Source organism: Anolis carolinensis, chromosome 4 (genome assembly GCF_035594765.1).
Source record: "Anolis carolinensis isolate JA03-04 chromosome 4, rAnoCar3.1.pri, whole genome shotgun sequence".
Classification (NCBI taxonomy): domain Eukaryota; kingdom Metazoa; phylum Chordata; class Lepidosauria; order Squamata; family Dactyloidae; genus Anolis; species Anolis carolinensis.
In genome coordinates, this window is record NC_085844.1 from 228943246 (window position 1) to 228952184 (window position 8939).

The following is an 8939-nucleotide window of genomic DNA, read 5'->3' on the forward strand; positions in this document are numbered from 1 at the left end:
CTCTGAGTACTTCTTGGGCAAGGTGATAATGGGTTCAGTGTCTGTGGCATGGCAGACCTTGGCTACAAGGCAATGGTTTTGGCAATATTTTGAAGCAAACTGCAGTTCTCTGTTGGACCAGGAGATGCTTGGGTCGTGAAGTGTCAGCCATGGAATTCCCAAAATCACAGGGAAATGGGGAACCTCGGTAACAAAGAAGGAAATCTCTTCCATATGTTCCCTTATCCACATTCTGGTGGGTTCCGACCACTGGCTTACGGGACCTGTCTTGAGGGGGCGGCCATCGATGGCTTGCACCACACGGGCATTCTTGAAGTCATGATATTGTAATCCCAGAGAGTCGGCATACTCTCTATCAATGAAATTGTTGGTGGCTCCGGAGTCTATCATGGCATGGACCATGACGGGTCCTTTTTTTGCTGACCACAAGGTGACCACTAGAAGAAACAGGACCCCGGTTGGCGGCTCTTGAGTGGGTTTTTTGACCGGGTTGGCGAGCCTCTCTACGCCCGGTCGCTGGCTTCCCCCGCCGGCTGTGCGCCAGCCGCCTCAGACGTCTTCGTCTCCGTGGAGGACGCCGCCGCCAGACGGGCGGCGGGCTTCCCTTTGGCTGGGCACTCTCTGGCGAAGTGGCCCCCGTTTCCGCAGTACCAACAGAGATTTAGGCGTTGGCGGCGGGCCTTCTCGGCGGCATCTAATCTGGGACGCACATTGCCCAACTGCATCGGCACCTCCTCGCTCCCTCTGGGGTATGGGGCTGGTGGCGGGGGTCTCCATACTGGGCGCGGCTGGACGCCGGTGGGAGCGGGAGGTTTCACCCCAGCTCTACCGCTCTGGCCTCGGACCCATTGTTTTCTGTTGGCAAGCATGACTTCAGCTCGTAAACATTGATCAATGAGTGCTTCAAGAGAGTGGGGAGGATACACCTTGGAAATTTCTTCCAGCATCTCAATGTTGAGGCCCTCCCGAAATTGTCCTCTAAGGGCTACATCGTTCCAGCCGGTGTTGTGGGCCAGCACTCGGAACTCGGCTATGTACTGGGACAAGGGTCTGTCCCCTTGGGAGAGGCGCCGGAGTTTGTGGCCGGCTGCCTCCAAATTGTCCTCGATTCCCCAGGTCTCCTTAAGGTGGTCCAAGAAGTGTTGCGCTGACCTTAGATGTGGGGAGACTTGGTCGAACAGTGCCGTCGCCCAGTTGGCCGCTGGCCCGTCTAGGAGACTGTAAACCCACGCCACCTTGATGTCTTCTTGGGGAAACTCGGCAGCACGGGCCTCTAGATAAGCCTGGCATTGACGACGGAAAACATGGACCTTAGAAGCTTCTCCAGAAAACTTGGTTGGCAACGCCATGGCCGGGAGACGGATTCCGCGTTCCTTCAAACCCTTTATTTCCCCATCCTGCGCATTGAGCTTATCACGGATCCGGTCCACCTCATCCTTGTCGATGGTGTAGCTGATCGGTTGGCCACCCGGCCCGGCTCCGATAGACATTCTGGCCTAGGTTAATTGGTGCTTAGGGTGGCGGAGTCAAACTGTCACGACCCAGGCAGCAGAGCACCAATAACCATACACAGAGGCCAGAATCTATCTAATATCTTTATTAAGGAAATATATAAAGTTAATAAAAGCAAGCGTATGAATTAGTCCAGGAGTAGACCTTTCAGGAAAGGTCAAAATTAGTCCAAAGAAACAATGTCCAATATGAGATATTAAGGTCCAAAGTTGTAATCCAATAACCGAAACACTCACTTGCCAAGCAAGTGAGGGGAGATGACAAGGTCCTTTAGTCCATGAACTTGAGCAAGGCTAGGAAATAACTTGATTCTTGGAACACAAGGCTTGATTCAAGGCAACAAGGAAACGAGGAGCAAGAATAGGATCCGTGGAATTACTTGGCGAGGTCCGGAAAACAAGGCAAGATCCGGAGAGCAAACAAGGCTGGAAACGAAGGCTTGAAATCGGGAACAGGGCTTGAAACAGGAACGAGGCTTGGAAACGGAGTAGCTGTCCACACACGCTACTCCGGTAGCTGACGAATTGACTCCGCAAGATCCCTTTGTGGGTAAAACACCTAAATAGGGTCCCGTTTTTCCCGCCAAAGAGCAGTTCTCTGGAGAACCAGAAACGAAAGCTATTCTCTGAGTCCAGATGTGTGACTCCTTAAAGTTTCCCATGGAAAGCAGACTTAATCAGCTGAATGCTTAGCAGCTATCCTCGCACTCCTGCGAGAGGCCGCTTGAACTCCCCTCTGTTGTTTACAAAACTCATGGCGAGAAAACGTAGGAGATTTAGGTTCAGGGCTTGTTTGACAGACTTCTGGAAGACAAATCTCTTGCAGGTGCAAGGTTTCCAAATCTGGCTGGGAAAGTTCCAATTCTGACTGAAACGGTGAAAAACCCAAGTTTTCCTCTTCATCTAACACAACAGTGCCAGGAACGGGACTACATGGCCCATGACTCATCACAATATGCGGAGTTGTTTGTTCTGCTCCACAGTCACACAAGGTGGAGGATTCCTCCAAATAGTGCCATCTTGCCAAGTTGTCTTTAGATCTGCCCACTCCACTTCTGAGTCTGTTCAGGGACTTCCAAGTTGCCCATTCTTGGTTTGCCCCTGGAGGAAGACCCTCATGGGGGGCCATCCAGTTAGAATTGCCAGGTTTAGCTGCCCAGAGGGACACCCTTGCTGCTGCTGGAGGAACGTCAAGAGGAGTGGTGGTTCTCATGAAGCCCTTCCTTGATTTGAATCTGGTGGGAGGAGGCTGATAGTCATGCAGTGGATGGCTTTCACAATGCTCGACCTTATTTCTCTCACAGTTAGCAGCAACTTCCCGTCGCACGTCAGGAGGGGCAATGCCAGCTAACTTGGACTCGGTGTCACGGTGACTCGGTGACTCGGTGTCACGGTGGATGATGAGGCAGCAGCTCCTCCTGTGGCTGGAATCAAGCGTACCCTCATGAAGCCGGTAACTGGAGAATGTTAAATTGCCCCTGTGTCTTTGTCTCTGTCTGTATGTCATATGGCATTGAATGTTTGCCATGTATATGTATATTGTGATCCACCCAGATTCCCCTTCAGGGTGGGAAGTGTGGAATATAAATACTGTAAATAAATAAATAAATAAATAAATAAAATGTAGACATTTTAAGACCAGCACAATACCATCATCTCCACTCATGTCAGCATTGGTTCCTGCTGTACCTAAAGAAAGAGAACTGTACTATAGTAGCAGCCTGTGTGGCCTTCTTGAAAAGTAATCTTTCCTTGTGGTTTTGAGAGTGTGTGCATAGATCAGAACAGCGAAGTGAGTGAAATTTCAAGTTCTGCATTTGCCAAGTCACTGTCCAGGGACTGTTGATTCCTTGGGACCTTTGCCATGGGAAACACTCTTCTTTCATGCAAAGTTATTTTTAGAAAGAGATTCTGAAAGAAACTGATGAAACAACAACATCTTCTTATGTGTATACTTCCCCTCTTTCAAGCTGCGGGCAATATGCATGCATTCACTTGCTTTTTGGCATAGGTGCAAAATGCAGCTTAAAGGATTAAAAAGTTTGAGTAGCTTTGAATGGAAAAAGTGATGCAAGATTGGTCACGTTTGTTGTGGAACATTTGTTATGCTCTGTCCTTCCCACTTAATACGTTGATTGCTGCCTACTTAAAAAGTTATTACCACACAAATTTCTGTGATGAAGCACCCTCCCATCTCACCCCACTTCTTTCTAGTAATTTCTCCAAAATTTCCGTAAGTTGCTCATTTCAGAGAGAAAAGAGTTCCCTTATGTAGCCTACATTCCCTTGAAAAACATAGCGAAGAAAGTCATTGGGTAGATCAGCTGTCTCCTTCTAAGACCAGGGAAAGTGGTCTGATACTGGGGATTTCTTGGGCAGGCTTCCCAGCTTTGGATGGTTTTGAGCAAGCTACATACTCTCAGATTAAAAACGGCTTAAAAATGGAGATGAGCACCACTCCCCAGAGTCGGCCACGACCAGACTTAATGTCAAAGGAAACCTTTACCTTTCCCTTACATCCAACTATAGACTAAATCTGGGCTAAATAACTACCCTGAGTCCCCTCGGGTGAGAAGGGCGGGGTATAAATAATTGAAATAAATAAATAAATAAATACCATCAGGGCATCAAAAGAGTTCTAATTTTCAGACTTCAGAAACATTACTTTGAGATATTACAAACAGCTTGATTCTATAATGCTAAAGGTAAAAATTCTGCTTTCTCCTGCTTCCCACTAGCCAAAGACGAGAAAGTTTATGTGTGTTATATGTGGGCAATAACAATCTCCCACCACCACCAATAGTTATTCAAAAACTAATTTTTAAGACAGAGTTAGGGAACATTTGCTTCTCTGGATTTGTTTTGGCTACAGTTTCTACATTCTCTTACTATTGGTCCAATTCGGTGATGTTAATGGTTGATGTTTGTCACTATATATTTTTTCAACAAATGCTGTTCCTGAGTCTGGTGGTTCCACATCTCCCATCATGACTAAGAAAACCATAGCTGTAATGATTCATTCTGCTAAACACATAAGATATGCTATGATTTAAGTGAACCAATGGTCTTTTCTATTTTGGACTATGACATTTTTCTTGCGGTTTCTGATGTCTGTCCAGTTCAGGAAAAGCTTTTGGGAAATAACACTATTTGCAGAAGGAAAGTGACTAAATGTATTCACCACATTCTGTTTGTGGGACCTCTTACATTTAAGGCAATTGCTTTCTAGCTGGAGAGTCAGACCTTGGTGTCAACATATGCATAATCCCTAGGAATTTCTGAATTTATAATCCAGAATGCTAGTGAGAGCCTTCTTTTCTCCTTTCTTTTTCTTCCTCCCATCTCCTTCTCCTTCCCAGAACTTGTTATGGCAAAAGTGTCACTCAAATGTATGCTGGTGAATGGCAATAAAGAATAATATGTACATAATTTTTTCCCCAAAATATTATTCTAATCTGTTATCACAATCTGTCATTCCAAAACTAAGAGTTCATCTGCACTATAGAGTTGTGCAGTTTGAGACTGCTTTAACATCCATGGCTCAATGCTTTGGAATCCTGGGATTTGTAGTTTGATGAGGTACCAGCACTCTTTGGCTGAAAAGGCTAAAGGCCTTGGCAAACTACAACCCTCAGGACACCAAAGTGTTGATACACAATGCCTTAATTCCTAGACTGTGTTCCCAATTAAGATTAGAAATGAGGATATTTTTAAGATTACAATAATTTATTCGGCAGAAGAAATTGGGGAAGGGCGGCTGTGTAATTAATCAAGCCAGGAAAGTACCACACAGAGAAAAGAAGGGGAAACAGCTATATACATAGGTTTTAAAACTAACACCATGCCCACATTTCTACCATTTCTTCATCCCCCTTCACCTTCTCGCTTCAGGCAATCTGAGCATGCACTTTAAAACATTTCAGTTCAGTAGACCCCTTGTTTGTCTCAAGAACTCCACAGCTGGAGGCTTACCTATCAAGCTGTCTCACTTCTGTTTAAAAACATCACTCCCTTACAGAGCTGTGAGCTGTTGTTGTTTCAGAGCTTTTGTCTCACTCCTTCATCCTCCTCTCTTCTGCTTAGGCCCTTTCCACACAGTTGTATAAAATCCACATTGAACTCACATGGCAGTATAGACTCAGATAATCCAGTTCAAAGCAGATAGTGAATTATCTGCCTTGATAGCCTGGATTATATGGCAGTGTAAAAGGGCCCTTAGATGCTGCCTGAACAGTGCAGCTATGTAAACAGCAGTTAACAGATAACAATACAATTGACAAAGCAATGAGCAAATGTATATTTTGATTATACTTTCTCCCGTAGTACTGTTTTGCAGTTTCAACAATAGTATTAAGCTATGGCAATGCAAGCAATGTCAAACTGCATTCTTTCTACAATGCAGGTACACCCTAAGGCCCCTTCTACACAGCTGTATAAATTCAGATTATCTGAACTGGATTATATGGCAGTGTAGAAGGGTCCTAAGTGACTTAATAATGAATTGGAGTAATTTTTTGTGTTGTTGTAGTTGTGCTTCTATGGTTTTACTGAAAACTAAGGGTTCACCTATGCTCCTTTGTGACTTATTGTCACATTCCTGTCCAAATGATGCTAAATTTCCTCTTGCCTCTTTTCCCACAAAAAAGAAGAGCACCTTGAACATATTTCAACAGACGTTTTATTCAAAACTAAAGATAGGTACTGATCCATTATTTGGGTAGAGCCCAATAGGGAGCCTAGGCAGAGAATTGTCCATTTTATGGGAGGAGGGGGTTGAAGGAGTAAAACCATTTCCCCCTGTTTTCCTGTTATTTCCTTCACCCATGGCGCCTTCGTCACAACAACTGTCATTTATGATATGGGGAGGGGGGGGGAATAACCAGTAAAAATGGGGAAAATGGTTTTCCTCCTTCAACCCCCCTCCCCCTGTGTAAAATGGACTATCCTTCTCTGTCTTGATCCCCTTTTGGAGTCTGCATGGATAATGGAACAGTAACTAAAGATACAGCATGACTCCTGTACCACAGAACTGATAACTTTGGTTTCACCTATCCATATTTGACAAAATATGTCCTTTCTAGGAATTTCCTAGGCTGACACCATAAAGCCTCCCTGGAGGACCTATCAAATTCCTAGAAAGGAAGTTCTGGAAGATGTAATTCATTTTAATGTGTTATATCACAGGGTTTTTTTCTGTTCCCGCAGTTAGTTCAGGAACATATCCCCTGCAGGTATGAGGATTATATTGTATTGCATGCACATGTGAAATGAAAAAGCCAGATCAGATAAGTATTGCATGTATAAAAGAAAATATTTGGAATCTTTTATAGACCACCTGAAGTCTTATTTCAAAACACATGTCTTTCACCAGCTACTGATGTAGTGATAATTTACATTTTGTGGCTGAACGTTTGTTTTATAGATATATATTTCATATACTGGAGTTTGCTGTTAAGGCTTAGCTGCTCCCCTCTTGTCTCTCTGTTTTGCTGTTCCGGGAGCATGTGCTGTTTACCTTGTATCTTGTAAGGAAGCACACATAGCTATGGTTGGATCGGCTACTCCAGAATCTTGCCCTTGCTCCAGGCAAGCTTTATTATATGGCTTATTGCATGCTTCTGCGACCTAAAACCAATGTTTGTGTTTCTCCAGCCCTCCTTCTACTGCGATTGTTGCTAAAGGATACCCTTCTAACTAGACGAAGAACAAGAAAGGAAGCAGAATTAGGCTAGGCATAAAAAGCCTTTGTAAAATAAAGCTGCTTTGTCAGAGGCTTTGTTTCCTGTGGCATGGCTGTAACACTATACTCCTTTTGATGCAGCCTACAATCACATTGACTTTTTTGGGCTGATATTCTTGACAGAGTTTGTCTTCTAGCAGATGTTGAGATAGTTGAAATCTCTCATTACTGATACAACTCTCCTTTCAAAATGGGTGGTCTGTTCCAGGTCTGTGGCTTGGTGGGTTTAAAGTAGATCCTCACATTGAGATCCCTGTTTTTCCTTTTCTCCTTAACTTTTACTCAGATGATCTCAACCTGATTTCCAAGCCATGGATATTGTGAGGTATAAATCCTTAAACATACTGTATAATGCTGCTCTTCCTCCTTTCCTGTTTGCTCTATTTCTCTGAAACAGGTTATGCCTCCATATTTCTTCAATCACATATTATTCTAATCACAAGACTTTTCTCACATTTCAGTGATTCCTATTACATCATATTGCTTCAATAGTTCAAAGTTGTCTTGTTTATTTCCAATTTCTGTGCATTAGTTTAGAGTTGAGTCCCTTTGGATGAGAAAGGTGGGATAGAAATGATGGAAATAAATAAATAAATAAATATCTAAGACTGCTGAGAGGTACAATCTATATTAGGTATGGGCAAACTTCGCCCCTCCAGGTGTTTTGAACTTCAACTACTGGTAGCCAGTAGGCTGTTAGAAATTGTAGGAGTTGAAGTCCAAAACACCTGAAGGGTTGAAGTTTGCCCATGCCTGATCTATATCAATCAATAGGCTCTTATGCTATGGATGAAGGTTAGCCTATGGAAGAAAAGTTAAAGCTAAATGGGGCAGCTGCCATAGGCAGTAGTTGCTGAGTAGACTCATGACAGTCCTATGGCCATTCATTCCTCTTGGCTTGAAGATAACACATATGTTCCAAGCAATCTTTCCTCTATGCTGTCAGGTGCGGTGTCCTACCAGAAACGTTGAGGAATGATTCAGCCTTCTTCCTGTTAGCTTTGGCAGGGAGAAGTATTTCCTTCTTCAATTTAAGTGTCTTTGGGCAGGACCTGCTCTCTGACTCTGAGATGAATTCCCTGTGGCTGGTACCGATCAGAAGCCAACTGGCCCAATTTGCAGTAGTTGCTAGTTAATATTTGAGGAGTTATTATATTTCTTGGTGACTGAACAGGAAAAAAGCATAAAGGTAAATGCTTTACTATGTTTTAGGTTTATGTGGGAGTTTCCCACCAACCCACAAAGATCATTACTCTGGGATTACAAATTTCCTGATCTCGTATGTGTGAATGAAATCCTCTTGCCGCATTTCCTTATGGCTGAACAAGAGGAGCACGCTATTAGGACCAGAATAGAGTTATGCACAAAAAATTGCTTCTTAGTGTTTTGTTTTTTTTAATAATCTCTGCTGCGGAAAAGATATTATGATTGGCTAGAGTCCAAAGAATTGAGTCAACTATTACTTAGAATGTCCTCAGGATGTGACTACATATTATTAAGATTGTCATATTCCAGTCCCTCTAATCCAGGCATCTCATGTGTTATGCAAATTATTGTAATAATTTATATTATTAACTTGCATTCCAAACATTTAAATTCAGAGTAGCATTTAAAGAGCTGAATTTAGAATAGAGAGACTCATTTTTAAATTCCTGTTTGGTCATGGAATTTACCATGTGACCTATTAA